Below are 22,016 nucleotides of genomic sequence, written 5' to 3'. Positions count from 1 at the left end.
AAGTCTTACTTTACATAGATATTTTCTAGGTGATAGAAATAAACTAGTCCATTAGTAGATATTTTTATTAGTGTGCTTAAGATGTATTTTGTATATATGTTAACTTAAAGATAAATAGCCAGGGATTTAGCTCTGCTGCCTGCCTGGCAAGCATAAGGTCCTAAGTTTGATCCCTGGTACCAAAAAAAAAAAAGCATCCACTCTTAACTTAAATATAAAACTAAAAGAAAATTAGTATGAGTTCAAATTATGCATACACACTATCATTACATTGTTATTTAATCATAGCTTTTCTTCATTTAAAGGAACAGTTGATATAAAAATACATTTTTACTCAAAGCACAGAAAGCTTGATCTCTGCAAAAAAAAGCTTTATAAATGGAAACTATAATATGTGTTTCTGTTATCTGCCTGCGTATGTCTTCCTTGAGTTTACCTTATGTATACTTTATGTATACTTTCTTAGAGAAGTATCCTAATTATGAACATTCTTTTTATGAAAAAAAACTCTTCTTTTGTATTGAGAAAACTTAATAGAGACATCACACCTAGGAAGACATTCTCTTGGATTGTTTGGGTCGGTGTTAGATCTGTACCTCTCAACGGATCTACATGGCTTGTACACACACATCTGCAAGCCTGGGCTACAGACTCGGGGCAATGGCAAAGACACACATTCTCTCCTCCTTCTGCTTATTTGCTTTTCCATTGGCTGTTTGCATGGCTGAGACCTTCTCTTTGACTTTTAGCTTCAGTGTTACCTCTACTGGGAGGTTTTTCCTGGCTTTTCTGCCAAAGGACCACCCCTCCCCATGTATTTTTTAAAACTGAAGCTAAACCTTATAGACTCTATCAACAAGGCTGTCTTTCCAGGTGGCTTCTGATCAGGTTCTAAAAAATAGGAACCATGACCAGGACATTGGAAAGTGAGAAGACAAAGTTGAGTAATGTCTTCTCCATTTCCCTTCCTAATTTGATCATGATCCTGGCCATTGGTGAATCCCTTTATAATCAGAGGTCCTGCCAGATGGACGTTCCCTCCATAGCTCCAGCTCTTATTGGGCTCCGGTAACACCATTTCTCCTCTTTGCCCTTTGATTTATGCTTTCTGCTATTGCTAGTCTTTGGACACCCTAACATCCCTTGTTACTTCTTTCAACCCTGCCTGTACTTCTGTAATTGTCACTTCTTTAATGTTTCTTCAGATGAATCATCTGAACAGAATATTTTAGTGTCAGAATCCCAAGAGATCTCTCCTTTGTTAATCACTATTTTAACACTTTGGGTTTTTTATTTTAATTTTTTTATGTTTTTATTTATTCAACCAGGGCCTTACCCATGCTAAGCAAGCACTATACCAATGAGCTATAGTCCTAGAAATAACATTTTGGTTTTTTTTCCCCCTTCTTAACATTTGTGACTATTGTAATTAATTTTGCTAACTTGTTTGTTTTCTGTCTTTCCCCACTGGAAGAAAAGAAATTTCCAAAAACATAGTGTAGTGTTAGGCAGCAGGAAGATGCCCAATGAATAATTTGTTCAATGAGTGTGAAAGCCATGCACATGTCAGTAGATGCAAGAAAGAGAAAAAGAAAGGCAAGAATGCAGTACAGAATCTGTAGACTAGTGATTCTGTCTTATTAACCATGACCATTTTCAGCTTGAGTAGCACAGACATATTAAAACTCTTAACTTGTTGACTGCAGTCTGGGCCATGCCAGGCCATACATTTTCCAGCTGAGTGTCTTCTTTTTTCAGTCTCTTGATCTGTCTGACAAATCACTCCCAACTTCTTTACCATGGAACTGTGCCTTTTGTCCTTTATTCTGAGGCTAAATAAGCCTCCAGCTTTACCTGTTCTCCCTTTGACCTAAATATTGAGGGTACACTCAATATTTAATCAGTGAATGAATGGAAACAAATAAAGGACTGAATAGTGGCTTACAAGAATATGTGTGTATGTTTTCCTCCATGGTATAAAATTTGTAATCTTAAGTTTGATAGTAACAATAGTAGTCATAATAATAGATAGTAGTGATGATTCTGGACAATACTTCAATTAAAATGGCTCAGTTCTTTTGCCTTTGATGTTCCCAGAATGAAAATAGGATTGAATTTACTTCATGGTCTTATCATCTGAGAATCCTCTGTTGCCATTGCTTTTTCTGCAAAATGGCTTCCACTCATTGCAAAGCAAAGCATGCTGATTCAAAGTAAACTAAAGAAATCTCTTAAAAGAAAGTTTTCATTATTCCTGAATAATGTGGGCTTTCTGGTTCCATTCTGGACATGATATTTGGGAAATAGTTACTTAAGGTATATCTTATATACCTTTCAGAGTCTACAAATTGTTTATTCCTTAGACACAAGGAAAGAGATTGAACTTATTCACTTTAGTTTCCTAGTTTATCATTAATTTGGAGATATATTTTCTTTTTTGTGTCTCATGTTAAAAGATAGAAAATACTAATACTTAATGTTTTTTATCTTTACCTAGAAAACTACTGAGTGGGCAACCATCTGTGAACAGTGACCAAAGTAAAGTTAACTCTCTTACTCTGAAAGCTATATCCTATACCCTTTCTACCTAGGAAATGGCCTAGGACAAGAGCTTCAGACATCTGAAGCAAAGTGTACTTTTGGATAGTGTCACCAGCTGGATTTTCTACCCAGCAGTATTTAAGAAGCATTGTTTCAGATCAGTGCAGCACAAAACTTGGCCCAAGCTCTTGTAGCATCAGCATCACCTAGACTAGAGCTTTTGAGAAATAGATGCCTTATCCTCACCCCTCCAGGTTTGGTTCAAGTCCTCTCTGGAGTTGAAGAAGTATGTCCTTAACACAATATCACCATTCCCAGATTGAAGTTAAGAACTCAGATCTAAAGCTGTGAGCTCTAGCTTTGTGGTGTAGGTACTTAAAAACTTTACTGTTGTAGGCACTTAAAAAAAAGAATGGATCCCACTGTTTCATGCAGGCCCAGACACTGTAAAAACAATATTTGATGTGGCAGCAGAAGCTGCTTCCTAGTCTAGCACATTGCTGAAATTTGAAAAGCCTTTTCCAAAGGCAAGAGAAGCCCACATTTCTTGGCTCGTGCAGGGCAATGTGAGACAGAGGCAGCTTTCCTAATGCTCAGGCTCAACTTCCCAAATCACTGGAGGAACACATATAAGCTGTGCAAGTAAAAAATTGAAGCAATCTTGAAACATTTAAACATATTCCTAGTTTCATTTTCCTCACTGCCCTAGTGTTTGTCAGAGTCATGTCTAAGAAGTGAAATAGCTAACAGTCTGCGTGCAAACACCACACTGTCACCTCCTCTTCAGCCAGCTCCACTTCCCACTCACACCTGTGGACTTAGAGCAGCGTTCTCAGCAACTAGAATTTTCAAGAAGCTTCCTAAAAACACCACTGCCCACATCCCATGAGTTGGGAAGGAATGGCGCCTGCCTGGGCATCAACATTTCATAAGGTTCCCAGATGATCACAGCATGAAGCCAGAATTACTGTCAATGGCCCGAAGCTTTCTACTCCATAGACTGAGTTATTGCCCTAAGAGGGAGTGCATATAAAGCTATAGTTGAGACATTCTTTAATTAAATCAAGTTATGACAGTTCTCTGCTTAATACTTTGAACCAGGTTTTGTACATATAAACCCCAGAATCAGACACAAATGGGTTTAAATTACAGTCACTTCATTTGATATCTTGTGTCCATGACTACATTGCTTACTTTCTCTATTTCTTCCTCTATGAAATGGAAATATTAAAAGCTGTCTTATAAGAATAGCCACTGGTTAAATGGAATAATGATTGCAAAACATGCCATCTACCACCAACCCTGTGTGATGTGGGTATGGATCTCAGCAGAGACTGCTTTGATACATGACTTGCCAGCTCATTAACTCCAACTTTTATAGTTTTCTGACCTTTTACCTTTTGCTCATGGCTCCTCAGTCTATGCCATGTCTGTCTAAATTTTCATCCTGCATCTCTTCACTATTAGCTTGCTGCTTACTGGCTTTTTTCTCTTTGTACTGTAATACCCACCTAGTGAATGCTCTGTAGCCCCTTAATATGGTGGCACGACAGCACGAGATGGTATTATCTCACTTTCTCCTTTTCCTGCGGTTTGGTACTGATCATGTGTTAGCAACAGTAGCGTACAATGTTTATGATCATTAAAGCTAGCAGATTATTTTCCTAAGGCTGCCATAATAAGTCACCAAAAACTTGTTGGTTTAAAGCCACAGAAATTTATTTTGTCACAGTTCTGGATGCCAGAAACCACAGACCCTCCAAAGCCTCTAAGGGAAGCTCTTCCAACTTCTGGGGGCTCCTGGTATTTTTAGGCTCTACTATAATTTCAGTCTCTGCCTGTGTCTTAACATGGTCTTTGCCCCCTGTGTATTCATTTTTCCTTTTCTAACTATTATAAGGGCACTTTCATTGAATTTAGGCATCCTAATCCTGTTTGCTTTCATCCCAGTCTTAACATTAATTACATTTGCAAAGACCCTATTTCCAAGTTAGGTCACATTCTGAATTTTCATGTAGGATTTAAGGGGAACAATATTTGGTTTACTACAGTTAGTAACTAGAAACAAATTACACAGAATGCAATAGATTTAATTTTCAATGCTCTCCTTGAAGACCTGGCAGGAAGCAGTGGATATGTATTGCTTTTAAAGCATTTGGCTTAGGATGGTCTCAATTCTAGATGCCAACAAGGTTCAAAGTGAAAGTTCTTGGTAGGCTGAATGATTGCTGGAGCTCAAGTTAAGCCATATTAAAGGTTGGTGGACACAGCTATTTACAGTATAATAATTTGCCAGAGAAAATTACAATGATGCCCAAACCTATTATCTTCCCAACTAATCCAAAGCACTGCCAGAAGCCTCTTATGTTTTCCCAGGAAAGTGTGACTAGCAGCAATAGCATATTGTTTTCATTACATCAAATTATGTTAATATGAAGAATGTTGTGTTCGAGTGGCATTTGCATTGAGGCCAGTTGTTGCTGTTCCACTCTCTAGTACAGAATAGACTCAGCTTTTATTAGTGTAAATAGATTAGTCCCACTTAAGGTCTGCTGGAAGTCATCATGAAAATCATTAAGTTGAAAAGAGAGCTGATCAATTGATTTTCCCCCCCTGGAAGTGCTGAGAGATCATGCTAATGGTCTCACTGTGCTGAAACAGGCTTAAAAACCAAGATGTTTCAGGTTTAATCTCATACTTCAGTATTTATCCATACCTAAATAAAACTAATTTACCACTCGTAGTTTTTATTTTCTTTGAATTTAACTCTTATTATTTTAGTCATTCACTAGCAGCATAGCTTGGTCTCTTGGTGACAAGTATAGACCTCATATAACCAGCCACTTGTAGCAACTTCAGACTTCATGCAGGAAGATGTAGTACTAGAAGATGGCTTTGATTGTTTAGATTGTCAGCATAGCTTTCAGAACTCATCTGTTCATTTCGAAAACAGCTGAGCAACTTGTATGTTTTATTACTAATGAAGACTTTTGGGATCTTGTTCCTCTGTGTTTTCAAGTCACTATTTAGTTGTATTATTTTTGTAATATTAATTCTATTGCTAGTTTAATATATTTAAATCATTGTAGGATTTTGTTGTGATACTTCATAGCCATTTCTGAAAGAAATTATTACTACGTTTCACCAAGCAGGAAATGCATATGAAGTATTTATCTGGTATCCGTAGAAACTCCACAACAAGGCTACCCACTAAGCTTCCCTGAGCTCGTTTTCCCCTTATCTGTAAAATAAGAATGACATTGAGCTACATCATGAGACTAGGGAAGAACAATGGGATCATACATTCACTAGGGCTGTAATAGCTAAATATTGAGATGTTTTATGATAGTTCCTGTTATTGGTCTACATGCCTACCTGATTGCTCCATTCAGAAAATTCACTAGCACTAAAGAGGATGGTGCTTCGAAAACAGCTACAAAAATGCTTTTTTCTATTTAAATGAAAAAGTTTACCAACAACTTATTTCATACATAAGTAGACAACTAGCATAAGAACATGACAACTTTGAAATTATTTTCTTGTATTAGTTTACCATGAAAATATTTTGAAACACATAAAAGCTGGAAAAATGTCTATTATATACCAACACACTCCCCACACAGATTCTGCACTTAACATTTTCCTATATTTATTTTATTACAAAACTGAACCTGGTCATTTTTGTTCCTTCTCAGATATCTCAGACATGAATTTCCAGCCACTCCCTGAGCATTTACCATAGTTCTACAGACAGGACTTTAATATCTCACTTAGAAAATCTGAACGTACAGAGAGAGAACTACATGAAGTGAGAGAATAGTTGCTTTCTTAAAGTGTTCAATTTATAAAAGTACTCAACCAGACAGTTCCTTTAAACAGTTTCATGAAACAGGAAATTGACCCTCTCATGCTTGTGAATAATCTACAAGTAATACCTTTCTGTGATATTACAAAGGAACTTATAATTTGATGAAGAAGGCTGCTAAGTAAGAAATGATTTTTATGTACAGGCAAATCAGACATACAACATTATCAGCTTAATTTTATAAATATTCTTAGATCCTTATTTCTGAAAAAAAAAAAAAGGATCTCATCTGTCTGTCTCGCTTTCTTAGAGAACTCCCTGGTTAACAAGACTTCTATAAGTAGCTTTCTGCAGGGCTAGGAGAGGGGTAAGTGTTAACTGTATTTAAAGTAACTTCTATCGAGAATAACTAGCTACGCTTTTGGAGTAATACCAAAAGGCTAGAAATAAACATTGTTTTTTTGTCTTTTATCTATAGAAAATCATGACAGCCATTTCTGTATATTTTAGAAGGTTCCTTAATCATCTCAAATTTTTATTTTTCAAGGTAAATTGTTATTCCACATGTTTTCTTCCACAGTTCATTTCATACAATGTATCTGAAACAAATATTCATTTACAAAGTACTTTTCAAGAATTCATCTACCATATCTGGGTTATGGGGTCAGTTTTCAAAGGACGAGCTGGAAGACTTTAGTCGTGAGGGACTGCTGAATGGAAAAGCAATTACAGCTTGTGACACTTGTTTACCAGCTTTGCTTGGTGCTAAGAAATTTTGAGCAAGAGACTGTTTGAGAATGGCATCAATACAGGGATAAGCCCTGGGTTTTAAAGTATGGCTCTGAATTTACTTTCTGTCATGAGTGGAGGTGGGTCCACTGATGGCCAGCTTACATATCACATAGAATGTCCTAAGAAATGGGGTTTATTTGAGATAATATGTTGAGATGTTGATTGGCTGCTGTCTATTTTGATCTTGCCTCAACCCACTCCTCGGTGGAGAAGGTAATGACTTATGACAGATCTGCTGACAGGGACCAAACTGCATTAACACTCTGCCACTCAGATCTTTACAGAGCTGCCTTTGCCTGAAATATATTTGACTTTACTTGCTAACAAAAGCATCTTCAGATTTATTTCCTCTCCTTAAATGTTTGAGAAGAGGAAGAGCTTCCCATCAAAAGATACTAGGAAAAGAGAAAAGACTGGCTCGACAGCCAAGCAAATGATAGTTATCATTCTTGGCAACAGCAGAATTGCTGATCCAGCAAGATTATTGGTGGGAGCCAGATGAGTGTAGACAAAGAACTGCTGCACTTAGGGAATTTTTGAGGTTCTTATCCTAAGTAATTTTTGCCCTGTCTGGATTTTGCAGCTCTGGCTTAGAGATATTCTGGTACAAAAATTGAGAGAAACAAGACTCTCAGCATGAAAGTTAAGTGACCCTTTGAGATTAACCTTTCAAAGAAAGCAGCTGTTTTTCTTCAAGCTTTTCAAGGATCTTGTCTTACTCAGAACTTGTACATATTTAATCTTGGCATAGACAGTAAAATGGGCTGGCAAAAATCTGATGCATCCCCCATAAACAAGAATGACATGACAGAGTTGAGTAAAACCCACCCACTGTTGAAATTCTGATAAAATTAAATTACTAATATTTATTTAACACTTGCTTTATGCTATCAAAGGAGCTGATGTAGAGATACACTATGAATTTAAACCCAGATCCACTTCTTGGGAATTTATCAGTTACAGTAATTAGGGAATTAGAATTCCTCACACCTATTCATTCATGGACAATAGAAGATAATTTATGACTGAGCACTGAATGTGATGGTCCAGAATATTGGCACTGTAAGAGTTAAGGAGGGAGGCACTGATAACAGAAAGATTCAAGAGAGTCCTTAGGAAGAAGTGGACCTTAGGGCATTGTAGAATATGTAGGAGAAAACAGAGAAAAAGACACAGAAGGTAAAACTGACCTTTGTGTTTTCATGAGATGGGGAATAGTCTTAATTGTTTGAAGGAATGAATGGTGAGTGAGAAATAAGGTTAAGAAGGGCATTAAACTCTATAGTGCAAATCTCAGGCTCAGAGACAAACTTTCTGTTGAAGTAGGAAGACATAGAGTTGTGAGAAGTTTTAGAGAATGAATATTCTCAGATGGATGGGCATTGAAAGAGTGAGCTTTGCATATCCCAAGCACATTAGAGACAAGAGAAACTGGGGTCACTGATGCAGCTAAGGCGGGAATCTAGGAATCTAGAAACTGAAGAGAAACCAGAAAGCTTTCTGTGAGTGTTTTGAATTCTCTCTAGATGGAATCTTTGGATAATGACCTCATGGCTACCTGAGGTTTGGTAGCCTCGACATTTTGCTGAACTCAGCATTGACTCTTCTGATTGTCATAATTGACCAAACAGACTCAAAACAATGAGTTTCCAGAATAAATATTTTACTCAAAAATCTCCATCAGATTTCCCTCAAAGACCACCACTTCTGTGTCCACAGGAGTAGCCATTTAGCTGTAGAACATTCATTCATTCATTCATTCATTCATTTATGGTGCTGGGGATCAAACTCAGGAGCTTGCACTTGTCAGGCAGGAGCAGCACCAATGAGCTAAATCCCCAAGTCCCCATTTATATTTGTTTAAGATTGAACTGTATGTTTTTCATCTGTTACCTTTTCAGATACAAAATGGCTCTGTCATTAAAGCCCTGCGTTGAGGAAAAGGCATACTACAGCTAACCTATTAATAGGTTATCTGTGTCGTTATATCCTTTTTTGGGTTGTGCATGCTGAAAATAAGTCTTTTGAAGGGAAAAATTCCCCAAGGCTTCTGGTTTCCCTTTCTCTTTCTCATTTTTATCTGCTTCCCCACCCTCCATAGTTACAGTTATTCCCATGATGGATGGTCCTATCTATGGAGTCCAGAAAACACTGAGTATTCATTTGCAAATAGCTACAGAGTCAAATTCAGATAACCGCACTTACATAAGAGCCATTCTCTACCTCTCCCCGTTGGATACAAACTAGTTTTCTTTGCCCCATTTCAACCACAACAACATAATTGCTTTCTTCATTCTCATTCTACAAAGCATTTCTGAATTTGTTGTCCCATGGTCATTGGAAGGTCAAGGCTGCTATCAGACACTTGCAGAAGTGCTTTGGTGACCTTGCTTGATGTGCTTGTTCATGGCTTCCAAAGCTTTACCAAAGTGACCAGTCTGCCTGAGCAGAGGGCTGGACTGTCAGTTCATTTCATAGGTCTTGAACACCGTACTTTTTTCTTCCATCCCTTCAAAGTTTTACTCTAGAGCAAATAGAATTCTCAGGTACATACTAGGCACCCATTTCTTGAATGAATAAAATGGTAATTGCCAACTGTTAGGTCAAAGGGTATTCTCTGTCTCTATGGCTAGGGATAAAGTGTATAAAACAAACATGTTGTTTGCCAAGAAAAGTAGTATTACACACTGATTTTTTAAAATAATTTTTATTTTGTAGAAGCTTTGATTAAAAAGATAGGTAATACAAAAAATTCTTCCCACTGAGTGTACCTCACATCCAGTTTCCTTATTACTAAGATCTTGCAGTATATTAGCTATAATTGGTGAAAGAATAATGAAAGAATATTGATATATTATTATTATTAACCAGAATCTGTATATTACTCATACTGACTTGTTCGGTCTTGGATTGTTTTTTTTGTTTTGTTTTTCCTTAATATCCTTCTCTATTACCGAGAGCCCATCCAGAATACATTAAATTTAATTGTTATTTCTCCTCAGGCTGTCTTGGATGTAAAAGGAATGTAACAATTTCTTACATTCTTTTTTTTATTGGACAATTTTCAGTTTTGTTTGTTTTTGCCACTGGGTGAGTTTTCATTTAGTTTTATTTTGGGTTTGTTTGTTTGTTTGTTTGTTTGTTTGCAGTACCAGGGAGCCAACCCAAGAATCTTCTACTACTGATCTATATCCCCAGCTTATTAAAAACTTTTTATTTTGACATAGGATCTGGCTAAATTACCCAGCTGATCTCCAACTTGCAGTTCTCCTGCCTCAGCCTCCCAAATAGCTGGGACTGTAGGCATGTGGATAACTGGCAACTGTCGCAGTTTTGAAAATTTTTGTTAGATATTTTATAGAATATCCTACAATACAGCCTTATTTCATCTTTTCTCATAATTTCACTGGGATTGCATGTTTTTGGACACTATCTCAGGGGCATATATTATTGATATGATTTGTCATTGTTGATGTCAGCCTTGATTACTCACCCAAGGTAGTATTTGTCAGATTCTCCCACTAAAAGTTATTCTTTTTTTCCTTTTATATATTGTACTCTTTGGAGGGAAGCCACTTTTTACAACCTATACACTTACAGGGTAAGGAGGTATGCTCCATATGTGTGAAGGTAGAATATCTACTCAAATGATTTGGAATGCTTCTACATGGGAGATCCGTCATCTTTTCCTCCATATCTATATGTATTTAATTTAGTGATGGTGAATCTTTTAGAGATGAGTGCTGAATCTGCAACCCCAAATCCACTTATTTATCACAAAGTGCCAACACTGCAATTAAACTTGAATACTGAGGTTTTAGTTTAGAAAAAATAACCATACAGTAGCATCTTTTGTAAAAGAAAAACAACATGCATGCTATAGGTTTGCCACCACTGATTTATTTGTATCAATATAGACTCATGGATCATACTTTGAGTTATTTCACTATCATTTTACTTTTTTTGTTTCACAAATTGTTCTAGCTTTGGCCATCAGGGGCTCTTTCAGTTTGCTTCTATATTTCCTATGTCCCTATCATAATTTTTTAAAGCACTTCTTTACTTACAGGCACTACAGTTTATTCCAGGTACATCTTATGTATTTACTAAAACTTTTCCTAGAACCAGGCAGCTTTTTTTTTTTGTACCAGGGATCAAACTCGGGACCTTGAGCTTGCAAGGCAGGTAATGGAATCAATAAGTTAAATCCCCAGCCCTTAGGCAGCTTTTTGAAGATCTTAGTTCTTTTTATTGAAGAATGGTATCAAAATCCAAAATCTGGGAATTTGGTATGATTTTTGCTGCTTAAGTATCATTACTTCTAGGGCCTCACAGCTGACAGAGGAAATATATGTGTGTATACTAGCCCTTGTATGTATTCATATTTATAAATATTTCTGTATATAAATATTTGTATCTATATTAAGCTAAAAATGAGTTCATACTGATGTCTCCAAGCTGTAATTCATTACTACTTGAAACATTCTAGGCTCCTCCTCTTGATTAACTTTGATTTCCCCCATCAAGAGTAAGAAACCTGGCTTCAGTCATCTCCACCATCCATTTACTTAACCGTCAGACTCCAATGTGAGTGGTCAATTTTGGTATATGTGTATAGAATATCAGAGTTGCTGACCCATACGCTTTTGGGATGGAACTTTAAAAGCAAGTTTACTGTGATTATGTAGACTTTATTTTGCTTTCAGGTGTACAGACTCTATACTCATCTCCAAAGTGAGTAGCATTTTTTCTCCTCATTCCCTTCAGTGAAGTTGCTTTGTACATTCGTATTTTGGTTAGCTTGTATTGTAGTTATATTCTGAATTTTATCCTATGATCCCAAGAAATCTTAAATAATTTTTAAAATGTTCATATAGTCACAGTTTTTCTTCATGTTTTAAAGTTCAGTAGATCTTGCAAACACATAGTGCCATGTGTGTACCATTTATAGAGAAATTTATAGGGTAGACGTTCAGGCAGAGGGGCAAAAGTATAAGTGCAGAAAGAATTTTCTCAACAGTCAGCCACAATAAGAAATTTGTAAGCATCAAGTGGTCAGAAGCTTTTTGTGGTATAGAAGATAAATAAGAGAAAATTAACGATTTCTCTTTAAGAGAAAAAAATCAGAGATAAGTTGTAATTCATATAGTTATTATTGTGTTGGTGAATGTTTTAAATTAGACCCTAGATAATTATTTTTTGAAATCTTGCACATATGATTTGTCTAAAATGCATTAAATATTTAGGTGGTTAATTATATATTTATGATATTTACTTTTCATGGAAAATGTAGTAGTTTTATAGCAGTGATTTGTTGGAAAGCTATTTTTGTTCTTTCTCAACTAGTTAAATCTAGGGAAAAACCAAGCTAATTGGCTCCTGAAACTATAGACCAGATTCCCCTCATGAGTATTATCCCGATGTAGACCTTGTGCCCAAGTAGAAATAATCAATTGCCTTAGAGCTAGCTTAGTAAATGCAGTTACTTGAAGTCATAACAAAAATGATAGGCTTTTTAAAATTCTATTTCCCTCTCTCAAGTCTTGAATATATAGGCATAGGTTGATTTAGTTAAATGGTGGGAATACAGCATAGCAGAAAAGCACTGTTGTAATCAAACTCTTAAACTACAATGGGACAGATTTCAATTTTTAATTCATACCTCTTTTTAATAAAAGCCTAATTGTGGATAGTTAACCTGAATTATCATTTTCTTGGATAGTATTTATATTCTCCATTATATAAAGACTTGACTTCAACAGAATTTTCCAGGCTAGAATGTGCCTCCAAAATTAATTCATGTCCATTACTGGAGTCAGGCCCAACACGTTAAGTGCCTCGTCTAAGGTGACATATCTAGTAAATGTCTGTTCCCATAGTAGAATCCAGCTTCCTCTCTTTCTGGCCCAATTCTCTTTGTATTCTATGTATCATGTTACTTAAAACCTGTTACTTTTCATGTGCTGAGTGGTTTATGTGTATTGGATTTTAATAGCATCAACACTTGTACTATAAGAGAAATATTTTGTCCTACTGAATTTTCAGGAAAGTAACATTTTAAAACACCTCCTATTTACACTGACTTTGCCTTTCCTTTTGCTCCTTTCTCTAGGCAGAGCACGTTTCACTCCAAAACCAAATAACAAGCATCTCTCTAATTTATGGTTTTCAAATTTTTAGTGTGTTTTTTCCCTTGCTGTCCAGAATGCTGTCTGAAAAGTCACAATGATTTAAATAATTGATGGCTACTTTATGAAATTGTCAGCCTGGATCCATCCTCCTTCCTCCCCAACCACAATTCCTTGAGCAGCTAATCCTTTTATGTTACATGCTTTTTTTTTCTTCCTGGTTTCATTTAGATAATTATATTATTCACCCTGGAATATAATTGCCGTTATACTGTGGGGGAAGAGGGGGCAGAGCAGGATGGGAGTTGCCTGCTGTTGGCATCTGCAGGTTTTAAAATGCCTGTTATACTCTAGCCTCTAATTTCTTTGCCATCCCACCTTTTAAAGATTTAATTATATCTGTGTAAAAGCATAATTTGAAATGTGACTTCTGATTCTTTTGGAAGATAAAAGAGACATTAATCCATTGTTAAACATGAACAGGAATGGTCCAGTGGAAAATACTTTGGACAGGAATTCAGGGATTTGTAGTCCACTAAACAAACAATTTCTGAATACCTACTGTATGCCAGGTATAGGACTTAGAATTAGGAAGTGCAGAGACTTTAAAAAAAAAATACTATCCTCTAGAGATGTGCACACTGGTAATCTGCTGACAATTCATGAAGTGACTTTGGACAGTGTGTAAACTTCTCTGGGCCTCAGTTTCTCAGCTCTATACAGAAGCGATTGGGCCTTTTTCAGAATTTTCTCCTACCTGTAATATCTGGGGAGTTGCCAAAGAAAAATCAAACATTTATCAGCCACATTCCTTCTTTGTCAGGTTTAATTGGAAGAATCGAGGGGTGGTGAAAGGAATAAATTTTCAGTGACAGAAGTCAGTTTGTCATCTCTGGAATCAAAGATGGTCCAATCTGAAGAACTTAAAGAGTTCCTGTTTTTAAAAAAAAATGTATTTTCTACCTACTAAGTTCAGCATAGACAAAGTAGAGTGTGTTTGGGAGCAGAAGGTAACATTTGCCAGAGCTACTGAAAGTTATTATCAAAAGCATAATAACTTTGCCTGTCAGATTATTACATGACACCCTTTTTGCTGGCTCACAAAGCTATTGTTTCAGGGAGGATTGTGGTTTTAACAAGTTTAAATTTCTTTGTCCATTGGTTAGAAGGGAAGATCATAAAATGGTTCTTACACTTCTTCTGTGCTGTTCTGTTCTTTTTGTCATATAAAATCTGAATATAATACAACTCAAAACTTGGAAAATTAAAAGACATTAAATATAAGTAGAATGACACGGCAGGCTTTGTAACTGTTAGAAGAAATGGTAATCATCTCTGTCAGATCCTTAGAGTACTGGATAAAATAAGCCCAAAATGATAGCAGATAGCCTTTTATAAATGGAACACAAATCACACATGATAAAATAGAGAGTTAGAGTTGGTTTTATAACATGTTTATTTTCAGGGAGCAAATCATAATCCATTTGCCTTATTGGAAAAACAATTTCCCTCTTACACAGAGAAAATGGAGTATTTAAAAAGGAAATGAATATGACAACAAAATGGACATGGTTGAAATCAGCAAATTTGTTTCTTATTTGCCTGGCGTTTTTGTACTAGGGAGAATGATATGGGGCCTAGACCAGCTTTCAGTAGTAATACTTCTTTTCTGACCAGAAACTAGCCATCTGGACTAATGCAGCTTACATATGTCCCATATTCTCTAGAAGCATACATTGATGCTAAAATTCTCTCCCCTTCATACCACCATATTAATATTTTACATACTGTTAAACCTATCTCTTCTTTTCTTTATTTTTAAAAAAATCTTTGCAAAGAACCTTCTCTGTTGTCTAGTAATAAAATACTGTGAGTCTAGTAATAAGCATATCCCTCTTCTGGGAATTTTATTTCTCCTTAGGACTGTGTTTTTCAGTCAAGTTCTTACAACATTTTAATATTCATGTTCATAATAGGCAGGGTCTTGTTAATATGTGCATTTTGACCTAGTCAGTCTTGGAGAATTCTGCTACTCTACATCGAAAGCAAGTACTCAGATAATAACCAATACAACTCACCAACAAGGCTGTGACCAGCAGCCAGCAAACTTTTTCTGTAGAGAGACTGATAGTAAATACTTTCATCCATGGGATCTGTACCATCTATTTGGAAACTGTACCACTGTAATATAAAAGTGACCATAAACTGGTTCTGGTGACACACACTTATAATCTCAGCTCCTTGGGAGGCTGAGGCATAATTGCCAGTTTGAGCCCAGGCTGGGCAACCTAGCAAACTTAGTTAGACCCTCTCAAAATAAAAAATTAGAATGTAGTTCTGTGTGAAGGCCCTGTACAGAGGGGCATGGGGGGACTCAAAGCAACAGTAAACAATACGTAAGTTAAGAAGCATGGTTGTGTTCCAGTAAAAGTTTATTTACCAAAAAACAAACAAATGTGGCAGCTGAATTTGTAGGTTGTAGTTTGCCAAACCCTGCCTTCAATAATACATTGTAAGTGGTTCCTTGTTATTGTTTTAAAATTGATATTCAAATATTTATATAAAGTTGTTTTATGACATTAGGCATATTTATGTATATTAGCTAAGTAGAGCTTCATTTATACTCTAAATATTAGAGAAGAGCCATTTTAAGCTAGCTGGTAAGCTATCTCTTCCCTTCAGAGGATATAGAATGAAGTGAGAAGAATAATGTCTTAACCTTATTGTGGAATAATAGCACCAGCATTTTGAAAAATCTCTTTCTTTTTGGCAAGCAGTGGTTCATAGTTATATATTGTTCTGTGCATACCTTTCTTCTAACTATGACTTTTTCCTGTTTATGCTCTTTTCTTTTATCATATCCCTTGCCATATCTTTTGGCAGTGATTCATATTTGGGTAATGAGATAGTTTGTTGTGCCTGCAAATAGGAAAATGATTTAAAATGTTTTTTAATAAGTTAACAGGAGCAAGTGTTGAAATTACTGTAATGAGATAATGACAGTGCAATTGCTTTGAAGATTGTGCTCTGGTGAAAAATGTATGCTCTTAATAAATTCATTTAACTGTATTTTCGTTGACAAGCTTGTTTAGCATTTGTCTGTCTAACAGTAATAAGAAAGTAGTCATAAGAGTAGGAGGTCAATAAAGAAGAACAAAGCTGGTATTCGTTTAAGAGTTTCATTGAGCTTTAGGGTATAAGCTATAGAGGACTTGTGCTGATACCCAAACCCTATAGTGATGAAGGCTTTACAGGATTCTTTAATTTCTTTGAAATTTAAAGTATTATACTTGAAAGTTTTCTAACACTCTTTGGACTTTGGCCAACATGTATCTTGTGTGCATGCACAACATAAGACTTTGTAACAGTAGATGAAGAACTGACTTATTCCCATGAGCTCACTGATTATTAGAGAAGGGGAGACATACTAACAAGTCTGTGTTATATCTATCATCATTGACTTTTGTACATGACACATTGAGAGTTCAGAAAATAGTGATCAGCTCTACTTTTAAATTCATTCAAAAAAAGATCCTGTGAAGGAGATGATATGTAAGCTTAACCTAGAAAAGTTGAGGAATGTTCCTAGCAGAAGACAAAGCATTGACAGGTATATGTAGAGGCATCGCACATTGAGGGTAATAGATACATTGTCTTGTACACCTATAAGGGAATCCTATACAGCAATGAAAATGGCTCTGGTTTCTGTTCCAATAACAAAATGCTAGAATCTTGGTACTTTAGAAGAAAAGAGTTTGCTTTGACTCAGTTTTAGGAACTGGAAATCTAAGATTGGGTAGCCCCATCTGTTTGGCACAATGGCAGGAGTGTGGGCAGAAGAGATCACAGAATGAGAGGAAAAATGAGAGATTCAGGAGACAAGCTCACCTATTCTTAAAAGAACTCTCAAGAGCCCTACAAGAACTCTGTTATCGTTTTCCAAGAATCACGCCTGCAGTAACCTAGTTATTTCTCACGAGGCTTCATCTCTTAGTGGTTAAACTGCATGTCAACTTTGCCATGTTGAGGAACAGCCTTCCAGCACACAAACCCTTTGGCAGACACACTCAAATGATATCCAAATTGTAGTGTTGTGTGAGTGTATGTGCATTTATTTTTTACATATAAAATAGATTTTTTAAAAGAAGGTGAAAGCCTGAAATAACCAGCAAGAAATTGAAAAATTCATATTGTCTTAGTCTATTCATGATGTTATAACAAAATACCATAACTGGATGACTTATGAACAACAGAAATGTATCTCTCACAGTTTTGGAGGCTTAAAACTCCTAGACATCTAACCTCATGATCTAATCACCTGCCAAAGGGCTAGGATTTAGAATTTTACCTTAGTGATTAGAATTTCAACCTATCAATGGTAAGAGCATAAACAGCCCACTGCAGGTGTGATGAGTGCAGGCACCAGAACCACGTGGCCATTGCTTGGTTGACAATGGAACACTAGTGTTATACCACATTACCCAGGTTTCTAAATTCATTGACTAGAAAGTTTACATTTGCTGAGTTACAGAATATGGTATTCATAGTGGGCAAGGTCTTTTCTTAATGTAGCTTTTTTGGCTTTTAGTGCCATTCTTATTCCATGTAGTCTTTTTTTTTCCTCATTTAGTTTATTGGTACATTTTAGGTATACAGTACAGTTACATCATTATTGGGATCTTGTACCTTTACATGACAGGTCTTGGTTCTCATTTTTCCCCCTTGTCCCTGCCCTCCCTTCACCCCCTCCTCCCTCCCCCTTTACAAACACTTCATTTCCATTTCTTCATTTTCTCAAATTTTTCTTTTCCCTTATTATCTTTCCCCTACCCTTCCCACTTTCCCTACACCTTTAGCCCCTTTCTTCCTATTTCACATTGTCCATTGTATCATTAGGATCTTATGTACTATTATAGTTTATTCACACCAGAGAAACGATTCGGTATTTACACATGTGTGACTTATTTATTTCACTTAGGCGTATATCCTCAATATGTATCCATTTTCCTATGAATGAATCTAATTTCTCATTCTTTGTGGCTGAGTAATATTCCATTTTATAGAGAAACCACATCTTCTTTATCCCGTTTCCAACTGATGGGCAAATGGGCTGTTTCCAAGTTTTAGCTATTACAAACCATGCCGCTATAAACATAGGTGTGCGTATATCACTGTGATACAATTCTTTTAATTCTTTTGGAAAGATACCCAGCAGAGGGATGGTTGGGTCAAATGGAACCTCTAGTCCCAGCTCTTTGAGGTATCTCCATATTGATTTCCACATAGTCTATTTTTCACAACTATTTCTTCAGATAGGTACAAATCATTTGCAAACTCCACCTCAGTACTGTTGCTGAAACTGTTTAGTTGATCCAGTGGTCACCTGAAACTATTTATATGTGCACATTTTTACCAAACCACTTCAATCACCCTGATTCTTCATCATAACCATGTGTCCCATTTCTACCAGTTTGACCTGTGTATTCTTTATTGTTCAATTTCTCCTTATGCCCTTGCCCATGCCTTCCTGCCATGCTTCTATATGTAGAACAGCACCCTTATATCATTTCCCTGAGATTCAACTCAGTTTTAACATGAAACTTTTAAAAAAATGCCTTCAGGAGCCCATTCCTGATGAAAAAGATCATTTTGGGCCCTCAAGAAATAACCTGAAAATATCTGTATGCCTATATATGGAAATCATACTATATTGTTTGCTTTATAATAGATTTTGTTCTACCAAATATGGTCTTTTAAAATTATTTAAAAGACCAATCATTAACTCAACCCTGAAAATTTAAACATTTTTAAAATTGAAATGTGTATGTATAAGTAGCCTCTATATCATGGGAACTTGTGTTTTATGGCAGTGGTTTCTGTTTAAGACAGAGTTTTCTCTTGGAAATAAATCCCGTTGTCTATTTAGAAAGATTATATGGGGACTACTTAGGCAGGTGTGACCTTTATGTTGGTTTTCTAACACAGTTCACTGCTGTTGCATGAGCCACACATTTCCAGTTCATACTTTACCTTACAACAAATGGCCCACTGGGAACTATGTTGAGTTACAATGTACTGAGCACCCAATGTAGATCCACTAGCAAAGATAAGAGAGCCAGATCACCAAGTATGCCTCTGCCTTTGTCCTGACTGAGGATACCTATGGGTCAAACTTGTCCAAATTTTTCTGCTAGCTGCTTCTCTTGGAAACTTAAAATATTTATAAGAGGCTTGGTGGGCTTTTCTCCCTCACAGAATCACTTTATATACATCATTTTCCATCTTATAGCTCTTGTCACATATCCCAGCCTCTGCGACTCCCTTTCACCCAGCAAATTGCATCTTTCTTGGTATCACTTTAGAGCTTAGTGTAGCCAAATTCACATTTCTTGATGCCTGCAATGAATTATAGGAAGCTTTGCTTACTTTAACAGATTACAGATTTATTTTATAATCATGTCATGAACACAAGACACAATAATCTGGTTCTTTGCTGCTGTAGCATCAGAGTGTCTGATAGTGTACTTTCTGTTTTCAGGAGCAAATGAAATATCTCTAGTTAACTGGCTAAACTATTCAGTCTCACAAGATAGGAAAAATATAAGGCAAGTATTTTGTTCACTATAATAAACCAACAGACTTTGCAATGAAGTCTGTGATAACTGCTGTCTTTTCTACATTCCTACACACACACACATACACACACACACATATACACACTCACACGAAAATTCTAATTTATAGCCCAAAAAATTAGAGTTGTATTTATTTTGTATGTATGTTAATGGTCTTCAATCAAGCAAAGAAAATAGGGGAAATAATGACAGAAATTTTGAGAAAAGGAATGCAAGAGGCAAGCTGAGAAGGGAATTCCATAAGGTTCATTTCTAGCTTTGTCAGCTGCTTCCTTCATTACCATAGGCTTTCATTTAATCTTTTAAATCTTTAGTTATATCTTTCTAGTCAGGTCTTTTTCTTCAATTTCTTTGAAACCTAAAAATTGCTAATGATAGAAACCAAGGCTAATCTCAAGTTAGTTAAGCACCTTGTAACCATAGCCTTTTAACCAGCCTTAACTGAGCTATGCTTTGGTGGTATGCAGGCTGTGCTTGGCACCCTTAGAGTGTATAGTTGAAATGTACGTATCACTTATCACATGATGGGACTCCAGTTTAGAGTCTCTTGGCTTTCCAATACTCATTAGATATAGATAGCTCCACTGTATGCTGGACTGAAAGAGTCCATACCTGTGTCCCTAGAAATTTATGACCACTCAACTAAGGCAATGTGATATCACGCAGGGGTTAACAAACTTGTTCTGTAAGGAGCTGAATGGTAGGTGTGTTTGGCCTATTATTGTTGTTGTAACTACAGATGCTTCCCAACTTCAGAATTTTGGCTTACCAGTTTTCAACTTTAAAATGGTAGAAAATTGATACACATTCAGTAGAAAATATACTTTGAATTTTGAATTTTGATCTTTTCCCAAGATAGCAATGTGTAGTCCAGTTCTCTCTTTCGACCTTGGGCAGTGGCAGTGAGCCCCAGCTCCCAGAGGCGCATATGATCTTGAGAGTGAGCAACTGATACTGTATAGTGTGCTCCATTGCTCAAATCTCTGATGGTCCATAAGTTATATACATTAAATGAATTCCTCACAATATTTTCAACTCATGATTTTATCAGGATATAATCGCATTGTAAGTTGAGGAACATCTGTACTCAGCACTGCCTTTGTAACATAAAAGTAGCTGTAGACAGTACAAAAATGAACCCATATGGCTATGGCTCATTGTATTTTGGTTGTAGATTTGGCCCACAGCTATAATTTGCTGACCCCTGGAATAGGGGCAGTAATGCTGGATTTTGAGCTGGAATTTCTTTTAGGGTTTGAGACCTATAATCATCCCAAACTGATCTCTTTATTTATAAAATGTATGGTAATAACACTTCTCATGCCTCTCTTAGACTGTTGCATATGATAATACAGATGAGTCAGATTTATTCACTATGAAGTACTGTGGAGACATAGCTTTTTTTTTCTAATTGAGTATTATTAGCAGCAGTAAGGTCAACCTTTCTAGAGGAGAAGATTAGGATTCACTTCTTAATTCTCTACAACAATACTGTACAAGTATTTTGAGAACTTTGGATTTGGGGGCAAAACTACTACAAAACCTACAGAACTCCATATGGGGAGGTAGACTGCAACTGCATATGTCCACATGAATGTGATTCTCATTTAAAAGCCTACCAGTGTAAACTGAAATAAATAAATAAACAAGCCAGCCTAGCAAAGGGAAAAAATAAGAAATGGCCCCTTTTACCTCAGTGTATCAATTGAGGAAGACCACGGAGGAGAACAAGAGGACGTCTACAGTATCTGTGATTTTTTTTTTATATCAACCTCAGCAGTTGGTATAATGATGGATATTATGGCCAGTCTCCTTTTCATTGACGTGTTCTCATGTGAAGATGTTCGACTTGGCAAGAATTTGGAACACTCAAGTTTTGATACAAAAACTTTCTCAGTTCCTTTATGTTTAGTGCTACTGAAGGTAACATGTCTCTTAAGGGACAAGTATGGAAGATAATTGTATCTTACATAGAACAGTTTATTTTGTATAACATGGTCTGGTTACTGTCTCTAAAAGGATGCTTGGGGATTGGGGATGTAACTCAGCAGTGCAGCACCTGCCTGGCAAGCGAGAGGCCCTGAGTTCAATTCCCAGTACCAAATAAATAAATAA

The 22,016-nt window shown here is 36.3% G+C and overlaps 1 protein-coding gene across 2 annotated transcripts in view; it reads left to right on the top strand.

Annotated features, from left to right (window-relative positions):
- Positions 1 to 22,016, top strand: part of Exoc4 (exocyst complex component 4) — a 741,153-nt gene that overhangs the window by 520,047 nt on the left and 199,090 nt on the right. The gene's annotated exons all lie outside the window — the stretch shown is intronic.

Source organism: Fukomys damarensis, unplaced genomic scaffold (assembly GCF_012274545.1).
Source record: "Fukomys damarensis isolate Sample0158 unplaced genomic scaffold, DMR_v1.0_HiC HiC_scaffold_4, whole genome shotgun sequence".
NCBI lineage: Eukaryota > Metazoa > Chordata > Mammalia > Rodentia > Bathyergidae > Fukomys > Fukomys damarensis.
This window is presented reverse-complemented; position numbering and strand designations above follow the sequence as displayed.